Genomic DNA, 20,626 nt, shown 5'->3' with positions numbered 1-20,626 from the left:
CTTCACAGGCTCACTCTGCCCACATCTCAATTTTGCATCCTCTTTTGTCACCTGTTTATGGTGTAGAAGAAATAGCAAATTGCATTTCAGTGCCTGTCTAGCACAATGCCTCATCCTGCAAATGCTCAATAAATATTTACTAAGTGAATGAATAGATTTACATTCTTGATTACCTAAGACTTACGGAATGTTGAGCCAGGCGTGTTAGCATGGCAGGTATGCCATCTGGGAGTAAAGACACCGTCAGACCTGGCCTCATGCAGGCGAGCCATGTCAGACTAGCGGGCAGAGGGAAGTGCCGACCTTTATAGTTGCCACGTGGAATTGAACACAATTCATAACATTGTTTCAGGTGCTACTGGAGGAAAAAATAGCTTGAAAGAACCATTACCAGACTTCATATGTCCTTTGAGCAGCATCATAAAAATAGGATATCTTGCCCAAGTTTATGATTCCATTACAAAAGAAAAATAAAGCCATTAGTAAATCTAAGGGAAGATATTGACTACACATCTCTTTGTCTGAGTCAGTTTACAGAATATATTGAATTGGGCTCTGTGGCCCCCAGGAGCAAAATCCATGAGTTATTTTTAGTGGAGTTAGAGCAAGTCTAAATAAGTGTAAGGCTGTCTGCCTTGAGTTGCTCTTTATAGTAGCAATATCATCCTCTTTATATCTTAGACATGCTTTCGAGGTACAATACTTGGAGCACAGGTAGCCTTCATTCCAGGTCAAAAAATCTGTGAACTGAGTGCTTTTAGAGCAATGGTTCAAATTGATTTGAAGTTGTTCAAATCAAATGTAGGTTATGCAGTTTTAATTCTGGTTGTTCCTCTTTTTAGCTGTGTGTATTAGTCATGATTTTGCTGACATAAAGCTGTGTAGTAAATAACTATCAAATCTCCCTTATTTTTCTCACTTGCAAGCCACTGGGTTGACTATGGTTCTATGGGGTTTGCTTCCCTGATGATTCAGTGGTAAAGAGTCCACCTGCCAAAGCAGGAGCCACAGGGGACATGAGTTCAATCCCTGGGTCAGGAAGATCCCCTGGAAAAGGAAAATGCAACCCAGTCCAGTATTCTTGCCTGAAAAATCCCATGGACAGAGGAGCCTGGCGGGCTACAGTCCAGTGGTTCGCAAAGAGTCAGACATAACTGAGCATGCATGCTGTGGAGTTCAATGAGGGTCAGCTGGGCTTGGTTCCAGGCTGTGGGTTGGATTCAGGTCTCTTTCCTGTACCTCCTCGGTCTGGAGAGGATCCCCAGGGTAGGTTCCCTCATGGTGCAAGTGCAAGGAAGAAAGTCAAAGTCATGCAGGCACATCTGAAACCTCTACCTGTATCATATGCAGACTAACATTTCATTGGCCAAAGCCTAGGTCATTGAAACAGGGAAGTATACTTCTTCCATAGAAAGGGGATAAGACAAGATGGAAAAATTGTAAGCAAGTACTGCAGTCTAACACATCATGGGACCTTGGTTAAGATGTGAAACTTCTTTGTGCCTCGTTTTCATTATCTGAAAGATGGGCATCATAAAGTTATCTACTTCATAGAGTCATTTGGAGACTTTAATGAGTGAATATGTGTCAAATAGTTGAAACAGTGCCTGGCTCATAGTAAGTACTCAAAAAATATCAATTATCCATGCTTAAACTATTTTGTAAGCAAGTAAAGTAAAAAGTTCTTGATTTCTAGGAATCTAAACTACAACAAATTTTAACATAATTGTATCATTTATCCTAATGGACATATTAGCACATATTCAGAAAGATGATAAAATAAGAGTTGAAGTAAGTAGAACATTGATTAATCAGAAATCAACACCGCCTGGCTCTACAAATTTTCGATTGTTAAAATTGCAAGGGACATTGGAAATCCTCTCACCCAGAAGACAAAGGTTAGGATTAAGTATCACTTTGGCATGTCACTGAAACTAATTTGAAACATATATAAAATTGGGATAATCAGGTTGTTTCTATGACTTGAACCCAGGCCCACCGAGGAACTCTGGGAGTCACTGGAGCACATCTACCTCAGAGTTTTTCCACCTAGGAAGCTGGAGTATTTATACACCAATTTCTGTCATTTATTGGCTGAGCAGCACTCCCAAGGGAGCATTAATTTCTCTGCCCTTCTGCTTGGATGGCAAAGCGGGCTCTGGGGGGCAGAGGAAACCTTCAGGCCTGTGTGCTCAGAAGTGATGAGAATGATGGAATCTGGAATTAGCAACTGCTATCCTCTCTCATTTTTTTTAGACAACATTCATTTATTCATATAGATTAAAAAATTAAATAGAAAAAAATTTCCTTATGATGAGAACTCAGGATTTACTCTAACAACTTTCATATATAACATACAGCAGTGTTAATTTTATTTGTCATGTAATACATTACATCCCTAGAACTTATTTATTTTATAATAGGAAGTTTGTACATGTTGACTGCCTTCATCCAATTCTTCCTCCCTCCCCTTGTCTCTGATAACCACAAATCTTGTCTCATTTTCTGATTTTGTTTTTGAATTATAATTGACCTACAACACTGTGTTAGTTCCTGTTACACAGCATAGTGATTCAATATTTCTGTACATTTCAAAATAATCACCATGATAAGTCTAGTTATGATCTATCATATACAAAGATATTACATGGTGGTTTAGTCACTAAGTCATGTCTGACTCTTGCGACACCATGGACTGCAGCCTGCCAGGCTCCTCTACCCATAGGATTCTCCAGGCAAGAATACTGGAGTGGGTTGCCATTTCCTTCTCTTGCCCTCTCTCATTGTTTGCTGGTTTCCACTGAAGTAGTGAGCAGAACTGTCTTTATAAATCCTTACCCACGTCACCACTGACATCTAACCTCCAGCTCTTGGAATGCTATCACCTGGTAGCTCCTAAAACATACTGGTTGGATGAATTAACAAATGATTTATTCCATCTATTAAAAAGAAATGGGGTGTGTGTGTGTTAATAAATGTATTTTTATTTTCAGAGTAGTTTTAGGTTTAAAGGAAAACTGAGCAGAAAGTACAGAGGGTTTCTATATACTTCCTCGCCCACCGTCCCACCCTCAGTTTCCCCAGTTATTAACATCTGGCATTAATGTGGTACATTTGTTACAAGTGACATGTCAGTAGTGGTACTTTATTATTTACTAAAGTCTATGGTTTATATTGGGCTTCCCTCATAGCTCAGTTGGTAAAAAATTCACCTGCAATGCAGGAGAACCCGGTTTGATTCCTGGGTCAGGAAGAGTCACTGGAGAAGGGATAGGCTACCCACTCCAGTATTCTGGCCTGGAGAATTCCATGGACTATAACAGTCCATGGGGTCACAAAGAGTTGGACACGACTGAGCGACTTTCATTTTCACTTTCATGGTTTATATTAGGGTTCAGTCTTTGTGTTGTACAGTTCTATGGGTTTGGCCAAATGCATAATGTCATATATCTACCATTACAGTTTCATATGGAATGATTTCAGTACTCTAAACATCCCCTGTGCTCCATCTATTCATTCCTTCCTTTCATCCCTCCCCCAGCCACTGATCTTTTTACTGCCTCAATGGACTTTTTTGCATTTATTTCTTTTACAGAATTTGAAAGTAGTTTACTAGGATTTTTTTTTTTTGGCCACATTATGCAATATGTGGGACCTTAGTTCCCTAACCAGAGATTGAACTCATGTCCCCTGCATTGGGAGTGCTGAGCCTTAACCACTGGACCACCAGGGAAATCTTGCCTCTGTGGTTTTGACCGCAACAGTCTTTTGAAAACACAGTTGCAAAGCATTTGAAACTTACAATGTTTAATTTAACTAAAATTTCCATCATTTTCAGAGGACAACATGGATACTAGTTTACAAACTGATAAACTCTGCTTTTTTGAATAGACAACTTCTATATCAAGTCCCCTTGTGGTCTCACAAATTGTCTTACCCCCATTTGCCTTCTCTCATCCTTCTGCACTTGAATGCCCCTCTCCCTTGAGTTTTGGCATCTTTGGAGCTGCAAAATCATTGCATTTAGATTAATATAGTGTCTGTTAATTGGAAATCAAAGTTGCTATACTTGGCATGATGTTAACTTATTAGATAAGTTTTTTGTGGCTTTGAGGGGGCTTGTTCAGGTAGGTGGTAGTAGAAGGAGTATTGTTTGGTACTTGCTGTGTTTTCTTTAGATTTTTATTCCAATTTTATTCCCTATCCTAATTTCAGTGAGAACTGATTTAGCAGCTGTAATGTCACTCACAGCCTCTTGACATTGCTAGCAACTCATTTATTTCTTCTCTTCATTGCTTCCTTCAGTTCTCCCAATTTCTCTTCTAAAGCATCTTTGTTCAAAAACAAACAAAAATGTATTATAAGGAAAACCCATAACTAAGAATCCACACTACATTCTTCATATTAAAAAGCACTTTGGGGATCACCTTCATTTCTACCAACAAATAAACATTTTCCCAAGGCTTAAGCAAAGACATCACTTTAACAGTCTATAAAGAGACTGGCAAAATCTGACAGTATATTAAAACACTGACGTTATTATGTTAAAAAAATTATACAGATAGCACATAAAGATTATATTGGCTGAATAATTTGTTTAAAGATATTTCAGCACCACTTTATTACATTTTTCTTTATTGATGACATGTTTAACAATGTTAAAAAGCTTCACAGTGATTTTCATCATATGGTTCTCTATGAGAGTGAGAGAGAAAATCAAGAATAAGAGTATTTTTTAAGTCTATAATGAACTGTCTGGTTCAACCAACACAGATTTGGTGTGTACTGTGACAGGGTGCTAATATTCACAAAAACTAAGGCATAAATGAGGTACCATCTCATGCCAGTCGGAATGGCTGCTATCAAAAAGTCTACAAAGAACAAATGCTGGAGAGGGTGTGGAGAAAAGGGAACCCTCTTACACTGTTGGTGGGAATGCAAACTAGTACAGCCGCTATGGAGAACAGTGTGGAGATTCCTTAAAAAACTGGAATTAGAACTGCCATATGACCCAGCAATCCCACTGCTGGGCATACACACCAAGGAAACCAGAATTGAAAGAGACACGTGTACCCCAATGTTCATCACAGCACTGTTTACAATAGCCAGGACATGGAAGCAACCTAGATGTCCATCGGCAGACGAATGGATAAGAAAGCTGTGGTACATATACACAATGGAATATTACTCAGCTATTAAAAAGAATGCATTTGAATCAGTTCTAATGAGGTGGATGAAACTGGAGCCTATTATACAGAATGAAGTAAGTCAGAAAGAGAAACACCAATACAGTATGCTAACACATATATATGGAATTTATAAAGATGGTAATGATGACCCTATATGCAAGACAGCAAAAGAGACACAGATACAAAGAATAGACTTTTGGACTCTGTGGGAGAAGGGTGGGATGATTTGAGAGAATAGCATTGCAACATGTATATTACCATTTGTGAAACAGATCACCAGTCCGGGTTCGATGCATGAGACGGGTTGCTCAGGGCTGGTGCACTGGGAAGACCCTGAGGGATGGGATGGGGAGGGAGGTGGGAGGGGGGTTCAGGATGGAGAACACATGTACACCCGTGGCTGATTCATGTCAATGTATGGCAAAAACCACTACAATATTGTAAAGTAATTAGCCTCCAATCAAAATAAATAAATTTTTTTAAAAAAACTAACTAGGTCATATTCTGTGCTATAGGTTGGGCTCTCCAAAGGCAAACAGCAAGATGCAGTTTGTGTTACATGATGGTTACTAGGGATCAACACCTGTGAAGAGAATGTTTGGGGAACAGGATTGAGCACAGAGAGAAACTGAATTGCAATGAAAGCCCCACAGAATCTCTTTGAATCTAGCAAGGAGCTCTGGAGCAAAACTTGTCCATCAGCGTTGTCCTGAACCTGGCTGAACTGATTGGCACTTGAAATCCCCAACTTGAGCAGCCGTTGATTGTGGGCTGGTCAGGAGGCTGTCTGCGGTGGAATCAGACCCTGAAGGGGCTGACCACACTTCCTGTGACTGGGCAGAAAGTCTGTCCTTGAAGGGGGGCTATAGTGTGGTGGGAAAAACATACCCCAATATATTTTATCATAATGTGGGAAAAGTTATGATAGATGTATGTCCAGGTTGCTATGGAAGCACAGAACAGGGAATGGGACAGGATGGATAGCAAAAAAATATAAAAAAAGTTTTCTAGAAAGAGTAACTCCTGGGGCTTCCCACTTGGCATGGTGGTAAAGAATCTGCCTGCCAAAGCAGGAGATGTGAGTTCAATCCCTGGGTCAGGAAGATTCCCTGGAGGAAGGCAGAGTCAACCCGATCCAGTATTCTTGCCTGAGAATCCCAGGGACAGAGGAGCCTGGCAGGCATCACTCCTTGGGGCCGCAGAGTCACGACATGACAGAGCACAACTCCTCAGCTAAATGGGAGCTAGGGGTTGAAGAAGCCGAGGAAGATTCGCATTTTCAGAGCACATTTTATCTGAGGCTCTCCAAGCACTGACTTCATTTGGTACCTCTCTAGATTGGGACTTAGAAGAATGTAATTATTTCCCATTCACAGCAGGATGAAATAAGCTGTTCTAGGTAATTTCAACACAGAGCCAGGAAGAAACTTCAGTAGTTTGGGAGGCCTGTATTTTAACCTCTAACTCAATGGCCAGACTCAAATGGTTTGTCACTTGAGTAAAATATTCCACTCTGCTGAAGGTAGGCTTGGAAGGGTGAGGGGTTCTGGAGGTCTCACGCTGAGGATCAGTCTTGTCATCAAAGGTTATACTTCAATTTGTTTGTTGCATTATATGTAATATGTATCCCTGGGGAAAGATCTAGGTAACTCAATTTTTTACTTTTTTAAAATGAATTTTGGTATCAGGCACAAATTAATAATGATCATATCAAAATTGTACAAAGAAGAAAACACCCAAGTGGCAAAGGTGATTGTTACCACACATAAAGCCCATTTCTCGTCACTGAAATTTGTAGAAGCTACTTCCAGTTCTCAGATTTTTGCCTAATGTGATGAAAAGGCCATTGTATCTATGTGTGACAATAATGACAAGCAGGGCTGCGCTTAGGAGGGGCCCCACACTTTATTGAATGCTCTGCTGCTGTTGCTGTCTTGGAATCCATAGTAATTTTAGAACAAGGGATCTGTGTTTTGATTTTACATTGGGCTCCACAAATTATGGAGTCAGTACTGATTACAAGCAATTGCTTAAATTAAGAAGCAGGTTTGTTTTCTGGGTCTATGCAAAATCCAGTGTTAATTGTTACTATGAAATTTGAATTTAAAGACCTGGAAACTGCCTTTCTATCTTGTATTTTCATTTAATTAGAAAACTATGTGTTCACTGTAGAACATTACTAAATAAAGTATAAAGAAAATCACCCAGGAACATTCCTTCCTCATGCCCCACCCCCATGATGGCAAAGATATTATTAATAATGTCCGACACATTTCTCCTTATTTCCTGTAACATTTGAAACATTTAAGTATGTTTTGTACCAGATTTTCAAATGAAGGATGTGGAAAGAATACAGAGGGATGTGGAAAGAATACACTGAAATGTTGAAAGTGTTTTTTTTTTTTTAATGGACAGAAATTATTAGGACAATGAGAATCCAACAGCTACAAGCAGTTAGGAAAAATGCAGAGTTCAACTCCATTCCTTGGGGCTCCCCTTCCCCAAAAGTAAGCATGGTGGGGAGATTTCCAAGGGAACAGGCATATTAGCAGTGTCTTGTTCACCACTGTATCTCTAAGTCTAGCATGATACTCTGAAATTATTTGTTCATTTGCCATTGAATTGGAGGAGGATTTTTATATATGAAAAGGTAATGTTGTTGTTGTTGTTTAGTCATGTCTAACTCTTTGCAACACCTTAGACTGCAGCCCATCAGGCCCCTCTATCCATGGGATTGTCCAGGCAAGAATACTGGAGTGGGTTGCCATTTCCTCCTCCAGGGGATCTTCCCAATCCAGGGATCAAACCCATGTGTCCTACACTGGCAGGTGGATTCTTTACTGCTAAGCTACCAGGGAAGCCCTCATGAAAAGGTAATAGCAGAACATTTAAGCAACAGGAATAAATAGGGTGAAACTGGGAAAGATGAGGTATGTTTGGAATATAGTAATAAGAATGCAGCTGTAGTAAGCTGAGCCACCAAGCCCCCACAAGATGACCATGTTCTAATCCCAGGAACCTATGAATATGTTACCTTACATGACAAACAGGACCTTGCAGATGTGACTAAGTTAAGGATCCTGGAAAGAGGAGATTCTCCTGATTGACCCATTGTAATCACAAGCCTCTTTATAAAAGGGATGCAGGAGGGTCACAGACCCAGAAGATGATGGTGGAAGATAAGAGGGGGGGGGGGGTAGAGAGAGAGAAAAAAAAAAGGATGAGGAGGAGAAGAAAGGAAAGAAGAGATGCTACTATGCTGTCTTTGAAGATGGATGGGGCCACAAGCCAAAGGTAAGTAGCCCATGAAGTTAGAAAGGCAAGGAAACAGATTCTCTCTTAAAGTTTCCAGAATGAATGAAGACTTGCCAACTTAGTTTAGGACTTCTGACCTCCAGAACTATAATGGGGAAACATGTTTTGTTTTAAGCCACTAAGTTGGTGGTAATTTGTTACTGCATCAATAGGAAACTATTACAGAAGCAAAAAGTTAACTTGGGGAAACAAGGCAGATAATGCTAGGAAGTTTCCAAGCAAATGAACATCTTTTATTCATAGCATAATGGTGAGCTAGTGTTAATCCTCACAGAAATCAGGAAGCAGCATAGACTATAACATCATTAGGTGTTTTTGGTCATCAGAGAAGATTGTGGCATCTCTTCAAGAGGAATACTTAAAAATGGAGGAAGATTTATTTATTGGTATGGTTTATGTGCAGTTCCACTAAAAGCAGGGCCAATGCTAGATATTTATAAGTTGCACAGGTCATAAGCAACCTTTTAATAGATGTGCTTGTATTTCCCTATGATTAAAAGGGTTTAGGAACAAAGCCTAGGGCATACTGGGGAATATATGTTTTAAAAAAAGAAATAAAAACAGATAAGATAATTGGAGAAAATTTTTGCAAAGAGTTTGGATCTAGAGCTGTATGACTAGCTTTCCTATTAAGATACTCAACAACAAATTTAGGGAAGGGGAAAAACAGGCAAATTCAGAAGAAGAGAAAGAGGGTAAAAGTGGAATTAGCAAATATTACTTTTTCATCACTCTTGTCTACTTTTCACTATTGGAATCTTGCTGCTTTTAAAATCAGAATTCCTGTAAATGACAATGAGCACAAAAGTAATTTTCAGCTAGTAGACCATGGCATCTATTTTGTTAGTGGTAAAAATAAAAGTACTGTTGCTGTAATATTTTTATGTCTATAAGTAATGCTTTTTATGATCACCACCCGTGCTAACTTAACCTCCTAAATACATTTCTAATCTGTTCATTTCCCTAGAAGAGTCTTCACCACCTATGTTCATGAGGGTACCAACAGGAAACCTATTTCATACTCAAATTGGGATAACTGGAAGTGGGGTTATTTACAATGGGGTGAGTGCAGAGAAACTACATGAAATAGAAAACAGAGAAACCCTTAGAAATAAAAGTAAAGCTACACCACCTGTAGACCTGAAGGGACCAGGGGAAGTAGTTATCTAGAAAGAAAGTCATGTACACAGGTCACTTTGAGAGGAGTATGATCTTCTGTTGGGGCTTCCCAGATGGCACTAGTGGTAAAGAACCTGGCTGCCAGTGCAGGAGATGGAAGAGATGTGGGTTCGATCCCTGGGTCAGGAAGATCCCCTGGAGAAGGGAGTGGCTACCCACTCCAGTATTCTTGCCTGGAGAGTCCCATGGACAGAGGAGCCTGGTGGGCTACAGTGCAGGTGGCTGCCAAGAGTCAGACACGACTGAGCGACTTATCACAGCATAGCACTCATGATTATCTGTTGAGAGACAGAACCAGCTGGAGGCAACCAGGAAGGAGGGGATTGGAAAATGGCACCCTGACTTCATTCTCCTCCAAATTTCCAGTCTCCTCTAGGGGCTCCCTATTGACCAAACTCAACCAGAAGTCAGAGGACCTGAGATCCTATTTATGTAGTTCCTAGAATTCAGCTTCTCAGAGCATAAAGCAGGATGGAGAGGGTGAAGAGTAAACTTGAAAGGGCAAATAGAGAGCATCCAGCATACCACCTTCATACAATCTATCAACATCTCTCTCCTAAACTACAGCCTGGAGAGTTTCTCGCCATCCACTATTGCTCCCCTTCCAAAATATTCTCCAAATTGAGGTAAGTGATTTTTTTCAACATGCAAATCTGATTATGGCAAATCCCTGCTTTGCTGTTGTTCAGTTGCCCAATCATGTTTGAATCTTTGTGACCCCATGGACTGCAGCTCACGAGGCCTCCCTGTCCCTCACCATCTCCTGGAGTTTGCCCAAGTTCATGTCCATTGAATCAGTGATGCCATCCAACCATCTCATCCTCTGCTGCCCTCTTCTCCTTTTGCCTAATCTTTCCCAGCATCAGGGTCTTTTCCAATGAGTTGGCTCTTCGCATCAGTTGGCCAAAGTATTGGAACTTCAGCATCAGTCCTTCCAATAAATATTCAGGGTTGATTTTCTTTAGGATGGACTAGTTTGGTCTCCTTGCAGTCCAAGGGACTCTCAAGAGTCCTCTCCAGCACCACAGTTCGAAAGCATCAATCCCTGCGTAAAACCTATCAACTGCTTCCAAAGAGGATTAAAAACCTTTACTGTGCCCCCAACCTCATCTCAGGTCCCTCTCCCCCTTGTTCCCTTTGTTCCTATCACAAAGGACTTTTGGTTCCTAAAATAAGCAGCAAGGCCTTTCTGCCTGGACTTCACCTCCAACCCAACCCAATCCTTGGCCTACCTAGCCCATGAGTCTGCTGGGGAAGCCTTATCTGCATCCTGCCCCCTTGCAGTCTAGGTTAAATTTCCACTCTATACCCATTGGTGTCTTTCCTGAGAACAGTTATCTTCATTTACAATTCCATATCCATTTCATAGGATCCTCTGATGAAGCCATCTTCTTCTGTTTTCTTCCCCCTGGTGCTTCCCATGCTGAGAACAATGCCAGGCATCTAGCAGGCGCCCAAAGAAAGAATGAATGACCAATATTAACAAATGACAATTGAGTTTATTTCCTTGAATTCAAGCAGAAGCAAAAGGGGATATTGGAGAGAAAATTAACTTTAAAACACAGTTATATAGGATCTCACTGAAGAAAGTCATTTTTTCCTTGCCAAATATGTTGTGTCCCTTCATTTCTGAGAGCAATAATGCCTTCCATCATTCTCCTGTAACCGTTTTCTCCAGCATAGCCTCAGTGCCTGGTCTCCCAGAGGAGGCCATGCTTCCCACAAGTGCCTGGTAAGGTACAATAAAACTGCCTCAGTGTTCCAGACATAAATGATGACTTCACTGGAAGCCTCTCCCCGCCTCCCTCCTCAGCGTTTGTCCTACCTCCCAGGTCACAGAGGCTAAAGATTCATGACTCAGGAAATTTCAGCTTAGAGACCAGCTGCAATGTTTATTCCTCTCAGTCAAAAGTCAGTAGAAGGGACTGGAGTGGTGTAATTATTTGTGTGCACGTTGATATGCAGCAACTTTTAATGATGAGTTTTATGACTTCAAACCACCCCAGGTTTTGTTTTGTTTTTTTTAAAGACAACCCCCTATGTCTTAGACTTCTCTGAATGCTAAGCATTCAAGTTTAGTGGGGTTTTCTATAGCCTACTGCTAATTCAGTTGCCTTAATTGAACTGTTCATAAGGGAACTGGCATCTCTCAGTTTGTCCTGACAGCCTCAACTTACTATTCTAAGTGGGCTATGTGGTTTTTTATGTGATAAATTCACTCAAATGATATTCCTTGTCTCCTTAAAATATTCTTTCCGGACCATCCTGGACTCTAGTGTTCTTTTTAATGCTTGTTATATTGCTTTCAGAGAAAGTAACTGTAAGGAAAATAGCTCACAGGCTAAGGGGAGAGACAGTTTGCCCAGGTTTTTCTTCTTATCGAAAAGTGTCACGTTGGTTAGAGAAGCTGCATTATCAAAATACCCAGAATCCTTTTCCAGCCATTTTTATATTCTCAAGTTTATGGTAAGAAATAATTTCTAGAGACTTTAAAACTTTTGGAGATGAAGCTATGATTTGCTTAGGCAAATGTGAACCATGTCTACCCCATCCACGTTAACCTGTGTATTTTTGAACTTATGATAGGGCTACATTATTCACTTGACCAAAGTTCTGTCTCTGTTCGTTCCCACTTAAGCAGGCAGCAGCCAGCCTGCCCCCAAGTCCACTTTTGCTACCTGCTGCCTATATTTCTCCTTCAGCCTAGCCCACAGTTTTTACAATGTTATCAGTCTTGGTCTGCTTAAGATAGTAGCTAGAGCGTGTTCTTTAATGTTACACCAAGTCCAACAGGCCACCAATTACTTTATTTAGGCTAAAGCAACCTGTGGTTTAACTAGAATTCCAGGATGTAACCAAGGGCTTTATCTTAGACATTCATGCCCCAGTCGCCATTCTGCCCTGCCAATGGAATTTGAAGGTAGCTGCTCCACTAAAAGGGCTTCCCAGGTGGCACTAGTGGTAAGGAACCTGCCTGCCAATGCAGGTGATACAAGAGATGCAGGTTCGATCCCTGAGTCTGGAAGATCCCCTGGAAGAGGGCATGGCAACTCACTCCAGTATTCTTGCCTAGAGACTCCCCTGGACAGAAGAGTATGGAGGTCTACAGTCCATAGGGTCACAAAGAGTCAGACACAACTGAAGCGACTTTGCATGCATGCACACACTCCACTAAAAATTTCAAACTTCTATCTCCACTTGGGTTTAAGGTACTATCTTTGGTGTAGAAGAAAACACATAGAAAGTTTATGGAATAGAAATACAGGAAACCAGACTGCTTATCAAGATTCCACACTAGATGCAATTCTCATTGGCTGGGAGGGGAGAGGGACTGGCATAATTATGAGAGACTAGTCTTTCATTGGAGAAGGAAGTGGCAACCCACTCCAGTATTCTTGCCTAGAGAATCCTGTGGACAGAGGAGCCTGATGGGCTGCTGTCCATAGGGTCGCACAGAGTCAGACACGACTGAAGCAACGTAGCATGCATGCGTGCCTTGGAGAAGGAAATGGCAACCCACTCCAGTATTTTTGCCTGGAGAATCCCAGGGACGGAGGAGCCTGCTGGGCTGCTGTCTATGGGGTCGCACAGGGTCGGACACGACTGAAGCGACTTAGCAGAAGCAGCAGCAGCATCCTTTCATCAGCACCCTTGACACCCACTGCTACCCACACTCTACTTTCAACCAGGTTCTTTATGATCTCTCCAACCTCAGTGACCAAACCCAGTGACAGGTATTTGGTTGATTTGTTTGAAGACCTGGCTAGCTAAGTCAGGTGACAGTTTAGAGCATGAACTTTCGGCTCAGGAAATGGGTTCAAATTCCATCTTTACCTATGACTAATTATATCACTTTGGGCAAGCGACTTGGCCTCTCTAACACTGGATTTGTTCTATAAAATGAGCACCACAGAAAGCTCTCTCATAGAGTTGTTTAAAAGATTTGAGATAAATATTTTAATTATACACTCGAATGATTTTTAAATTTCTAATTGTGATAAAAACACATATAACACAAAACTTATCATCTTAATCACTTTTAAATGTACAGTGTTAATGATATTCACACTGTTGTACAATCCATCTCCAGAACTTTTTCATCTTGCAAAGTTGGAACTTTCTCCCCACTAAACTATAGCTTCCCATTCCCTCTTTCCCCAACCCCCGGCAAGCACCATTTTACTTTCTGTTTCTATAAGTTAACTACACTATATAACTCATATTTGTGAAATCATACATCATTTGTCTTTTTTGACTAGATTATTTCACTTAGTATGATGTTCTCAAGGTTCAGCCATGTTGTAGTATATGGCACAATCTCTTTCCTTTTTAAAGCTGCATAACATTCATAAAGGAGATCAGTCCTGAGCTTTCATTGGAAGGACTGATGTTGAAGCTGAAACTCCAATACTTTGGCCACCTGATGTGAAGAACTGACTCATTTGAAAAGACCCTGATTCTGGGAAAGACTGAAGGCAGGAGAAGAAGGGGACAACAGAGGATGAGATGGTTGGATGGCATCAACTCAATGGACATGAGTTTGGGTAAACTCTGGGAGTTGGTGATGGACAGGGAGGCCTGGCGTGCTGTAGTCCATGGGGTCGCAAAGAGTTGGACACGACTGAGCAACTGAACTGAACATTCCATCAGACCGTGATGCTAGGAAAGACTGAAGGCAGGAGGTGAAGGGGATGACAGAGGATGAGATGGTTGGATAGTATCACCAACTCAATGGACGTGAGTTTGAGCAAACTCCAGGAGATGGTGAGGGACAGGGAAGCCTGGCGGGCTGCAGTCCATGGGGTCACAAAGAGTCGGACACGACTGAGCAACTGAACTGACTGACTGTGCTTAGTTGCTCAATCATGTCTGACTCTTTGCGACCCCATGGACTGCAGCCCACCAGGCTCCTCTGTCCATGGGGATTCTCCAGGCAAGAATACTGGAGTGGGTTGCCATGCCTTCTTCTAGGGTATGTTCCCTTAAATTTGCATGAACAGTTCTAATTTGCATGTTCTAGTTTTCCCACATCCTCAGTAACACTTATTTTTTCTGTGTTTTATTTGGTTTTTTATTGTGGAGTTGTAGGAGCTCTTCATATATTCTGGATATTAACTCCTTATCAGATATATTATTTGCAAATATTTCTCCCATTCCATAGGTTTCTTTACACAGTTGATGGTGTCCTTTGATGCACAGAATTTGTAAAATTTAGTATTATCCAATTCATCTATTTTTACTTCCCTTGTCTCTGCTTCTGGTGTCATATCCAAAAAATTATTGCCAAATTTGATGTCATAAAGCTTTCCCCCTATATTTTCTTTTAGGAGTTTTATAGTTTTAGGTCTTACATTTACATCTTTAATCCACTTTGAGTTAATTTTTTTCTATGGTATAAAGTAAGGTTCCAGCTTCATTCTTTTGGATGTGGATATCCAGTCTTCCCAGCACCATTTGTTGAAAGGACTGTCCTTTCCCCAATGAATAGTCTTGGCACCCTTGTGGAAATAATTATACATTTGTCATTGTGATTATTTGATTTATGACCACCTCTCTAACTTATAAGCTCCAAGAGAGTAAGAATCATGTTGATTTTGCTCATTATTATACCCTCAGTGCCTACTATGTAATGAAGGCTCAATAAAGTTTTGTTGAACGAGGAAATAAATGCTTAAAAAACACTTAGCACATTGTCTGGTGCTAAATAAAATTTCAGTAAGCAGGAAAGAATATTATTGTTACTGTTTTTTATTCAACCCATTGTACCGTTTGCCAAGGCATACTTTGCTTAATCTGAAAAGAAGTAAAAATAAAACTTACTGCCTCAGGGAAACACAAGAATGATTCAGGCTTAGGGTTCTGGCAGATTTGGTTCAAACATTGATCTTTCTAGCTATGTAATCCTTGTTTACAACTCTCTTCAACTTTCAGTTTCCTCATCTGTAAAATAAGGTCAATAGTATCTACCTGATAAAGTTGTTAAGTGTATTAAATGAAATATGTGTAACATCTTTGCATAGTATCTGGCATTTATAATAAGTCCTCAATAAATGGTACATCCATTATTTCTTTCCAGACCATTAGAATCTCTATCTTTTCCCCTTAGTTTGATTTTGCTATTGTCTTTTCAAAGGTTGGGGCTTCTCTAGTGGCTTAGATGGTGAAGAATCTGCTTGCAATGCAGCAGACCCAGGTTCGATCCCCGGGTTGGGAAGATCCCCTGGAGAAGGGAATGGCAACCCACTCCAGTATTCTTGCCTGGAGAATCCCATGGACAGAGGCTACAGTCCATGGGGTTGCAAAGAGCGGAAGAGGACTGAGTGACTAACACTTTAAAAGGTTGCTTTCTCAGCCACTGTCTCTATTTACAAGACAACTAAGATAAATAACAAAGGTAAATAAGCTTGAATGGGAAATATTTGTTTAGAATACTTAAAGGCAAAATATTGAAGAGTTCCTGTCAAATCTGGGAATCACCACACACAGCCTGTGGAAAAGCCAAGTTATTTTTTTCTCTTGACCAAAATGGAAAACATTTTATTCATACAAATCCTGACATTATGGGTTATCTCTAGGAATTAGGGCTTCCCTCATAGCTCAGTTGGTAAAGAATCTGTCTGCAATGCAGGAGACCCCAGTTCAATTCCTGGGTCAGGAAGATCCCCTGGAGAAGGGATAGGCTACCCACTCAAGTATTCTTGGGCTTCCCTTGTAGCTCAGCTAGTAAAGAATCTGCCTGCAGTTTGGGAGACCTGGGTTCAATCGCTGGGTTGGGAAGATCCCTTGCCGAAGGGAAAGGCTACCCACTCCAGTATTCTGGCCTGGAGAATTCCATGGACTGTATAGTCCATGGGGTTGCAAAGAGTCAGACACGACTGAGTGACTTTCACTATGAGAGTATTTTTCAGGAAAAGTGTCTCCATTTTTTTAAAAAGTATCTTTTATGAGAAGGTATGGTATGAAGGAAATATCTCCTTGAGAGTTTTGCATACTCATACTGCCATAGAAGACCCCCAGAGAGTGTAAATGATTAAACCTATCAGTGTTGATAGGCTTGTACTTCACATTGGTGATATTAATCACTTGACCTTTTCCACAGTGCACTTAACATAGTAAATCATATTCCTTTCTGTTGAAGCTTGGGTGACTTACATGATTCTTTGCAACTTAGCCAGAGCTGAGCTCCATATAAGTCACCCATTAGCTCCTCAATCTCTTCCTAATTATGAGTGATTCTCTAACCCGACTCAAGAAACAAAGAGCCATGTATTTAATATACATATAGAGTACTATGTTCCAGATAGTTTCTAGGTCCAAGTGTTGAAGCGGAAAGGCTACAATAAACAAAACAAACAAAAAGAATTCCAGGACTTCCCTGGTGGCACAGTGGATAAGAATCTGCCTACCATTGCAGGGGACATGGGTTTGATCCCTTGTCTGGGAAGATTCCACAGGCCACGGAGAAACTAAGGCCATGCCACAACTACTGAGCCCCACATGCTGTAACTACTGAAACCTACATACCTACAGACCATGCTCTACAGCAAGAGAAGTTACCACAATGAGAAGCCCATGCACCACAATTAGAGAGTAGCCTCCACTCTGTGCAACTAAAGAAAAGCCTGCACACAGCAAACCAAAGACCCAGTGCCACAAAAGATAAATAAAAAAAAAAGAATTCCAGGAAGTGATAAGGGGTATGGAGCCATTCATTCATTCATCATTCAGCAAATACCTTTTGAATGCCTACTACACAGTAGGCACTGTTCTAGATGCTGAGAATTCTCTTTTGTGGACCTAAACTGGGCCTCTCCATGGTTAGCAGGATGGGAGAAGCAGTTGGAGTCAGGAGTCCAGTGACTGAAGTGAAGCAACATTAAGTATGGGTTGATGGGGGAAGGATTGTGGTGAAGACTGAAAAAATGAATAGAAAGGGATAATCTAAAAGAGATTTTGAAAGAAAAGCTGACAGGGCCCGGTGACTAGCTGAACACAGTGAAAGAAGTGGGGTGCTAAGACAAAGCCAGTTGCCAGTATCTGGGTGACCAAAACAGGAAGCCTCCCACCATTCATTCTTCCCTTCTCTTACCCAAAGTGTCCTGATATTCCTTTGAGGCCTTTTCCTGTCCTTCCACTCAACCAGGAGATTGATCCCCACACTCAGCTTAAGGGTGAGCCCTGGTTGGTTAAATTATTCAGTGATGCTCATTCTCTGGCTACAGTGATTGGTTCCGGGATGGTCATGTGTCTTCTACCTGGCCAATGAGAGAGTGAATCCAGGGCAGGACCTACTGGGTAAGATTCCTCAATACTTGTCCTGGATGCAGATATAAAAGGAGGTAAAGTTTGAAACAGAGGCAACTGTTTTACTTCAAGAGGAGAGCTTGGAACTCTGGGGGCCACCTTGTAGACCTAAGGATGAAGCCAATACCATAGAATGCACAATGGTATGACTGGGAGAAAGTGTGTCTTCAGTGACATGGATCATGTGTCACATGAAGCTACCATGCATCCCAACCTCTGAGTTATTTGAATCAATAGATTCTCTGTATTGTTTAAGCTGGTTTGCATTTTCTGTCATTTGCAACCAAAAGAATCCTGACTATTGCAATCCCCATTAGCATATAGCACAGTGTTGTGTCCCCAGGAGGCCAGTGAGTACTTGTTATCTTAAGTGCCTCAATGAAGGGATATCTTTTTAGTTAACTTTTGAGTTACAACATGTTCAGTGTATATCACCACTTTGCTGTGTCCAAAGGCAATTTTGTTTCTACTGAAAAACAAAATGTTCTAGTGACTTGTTCATTTATATTAAAGGAAGAAGGGTAAAAATGAATCTTTAGACAGTGGTTTACAGAAGGAAACATTTGTATTTAGATCCTCTTCTACTCCCTGAAGTGTTCTTTTGCATTTATGGTTTCTCCACCTTAGTGATGAAGTCAGCCCTAGGTCCTTTTCTGTTTTGTTTTTTTCAGAGAACTTATTCAGCGGACAGTGTGAAGGCAATAATTCTTAATTTTTAGATGACTCATTTGGGGAAACTTATTAAAACACAGATCCCTGTGACCTGCTCCAAGAGATTCAGATTCAGGAGATCTTGGATAGGACCCTGGAATCAACATTTTTAACATTTTTCATAAGCTCCCAGGTAATTCAGATGCAACTGTCACTTAGGAAAAACGCTGCTGCCTTAGGTTGGACTTTTCCCAAAGCTGATCCTGATAAGGGGATTCATGAGCAAATGATTTATGAAAGAAGTACTCCCAGGAGAATGAGAGGAGTAAGGAGGGGTGTGGGGGAACCAGGCACAGTCTCAGTCGGTAGCTGCAGCCTGACCCCATAGGAAAGCTCAGGCTGTAACTAACCCCTCAGAGTTGTCCTCCTCCCCCCACCCCCATGAAGGCAGCTGGACTTTCACATTCCTGCACTAATAGCCAGATGGTAGAGACCTAGACTCCCAGGCACTTCCATGTGGGATGTCCTTTGAAGTCACAGGTGTGGCCTTTGGAAGCAAAAACATGTTGGTGCTGGGGGAGGGGCACCCAGGAATGGATAAAGCAAGCAGTGGGGATTTGAGTGGAGCAACTACAGTGTTGGCTCAAGTAATTTAAGGAATTTTATAATTACTACGGGAGGCTCTCCATTTTAAAACTAACTAAGTGAGAGGACAGGGTGCAGCAAGTGAGAAAGGAAGAATTACTTGAAAGTAGTTCCTGCATGGGGCTTTGACGGTCTCAGTCACTCAGTCATGTCCTACTCTTTGCAACCCCATGAACTGCAACACGCCAGGCTTCCCTGTCCATCACCAGCTCCCAAAGCTTGCTCAAACTCATGTCCATTGAGTCGGTGATGCCATCCAACCAACCATCTCATCCTCTATCATCCCCTTCTCCTCCTGCCTTCAATCTTTCCCAGCATCAGGGTCTTTTCCAATGAGTCAGTTCTTTGCATCAGGTGGCCAAAGTATTGGAGTTTCAGCTTCAGCATCAGTCCTTCCAATGAATATTCAGGGCTGATTTCCTTTAGGATTGACTAGTTGGATCCCCTTGCAGTCCAAGAGACTCTCAAGAGTCTTCTCCAACACCACAGTTCAAAAGTATCAATTGAGGGTCTCAGTTAACACACACGACTCTAGTGCTGTAGGGGAAAGTTGTGTGTGTTCATGCTAAGTCACTCAGTCGTGTCCCACTCTATGCAACCCTATGGATTATATAGCTCGCCAGTCTCTTCTGTCCATGGAATTCTCCAGGCAAGAATACTGGAGTGGGTAGTCATTCCCTTTTCCAGGGGATCTTCCCGATCTAGGTATGGAACCAATGTTCCCTGCATTGGCAGGCAGATTCTTTACCACTGAGCCACCTGGGAAGCCACGAGAAAGTTAAGTCCCCCTATTTGTTTAAACTGCTGTTATTGAGTATTCAATTATTAACATTTAAACACAATCTCTAACTGATGCACCTCGTTACTTTAATGTTTCCTTCATGGAAATGAAAACAAGTAAATTATAGACACCTGATCGTTTATACGTGTGCTTATTTGTTTGAAGAGTATTGGACTTTAAGAAGAAATCTAGAGAAGAATTAACTTCATTTAAGAGGCTTGGTTATTTTAATTATAGAAAACAGAGGAGCTACCTCCAGCCACAATGCCTGGTACAAGTTCTGAGGGATTTGTATTACAGAGGACTTAAGTATCACTGAATAGTACACTGGGAGCTGGGAGATCTAGGTTCAGATTAGATACTCAGCTGAGTACGTGACCATAGACATATATTTGTCTCTGAACTTGTTTTCTCATCTTTTTGTACCATTTGTAGCATGCTTCCTCTGAAAGTAACAGGAAACCCAATTCAAAATGGATTAAGAAAGGAAGGAAATTCATTGACTTATACGATGGGAAAGGGCCTAGAGTTGGCTAAACAAGAGATTAGTAATGTCATTGAT

The sequence above is a fragment of the Muntiacus reevesi genome, chromosome X (assembly GCF_963930625.1).
Source record: "Muntiacus reevesi chromosome X, mMunRee1.1, whole genome shotgun sequence".
Classification (NCBI taxonomy): domain Eukaryota; kingdom Metazoa; phylum Chordata; class Mammalia; order Artiodactyla; family Cervidae; genus Muntiacus; species Muntiacus reevesi.
The sequence above is the reverse complement of the archived record's forward strand: the minus strand, read 5'-3'. Positions refer to the sequence as shown.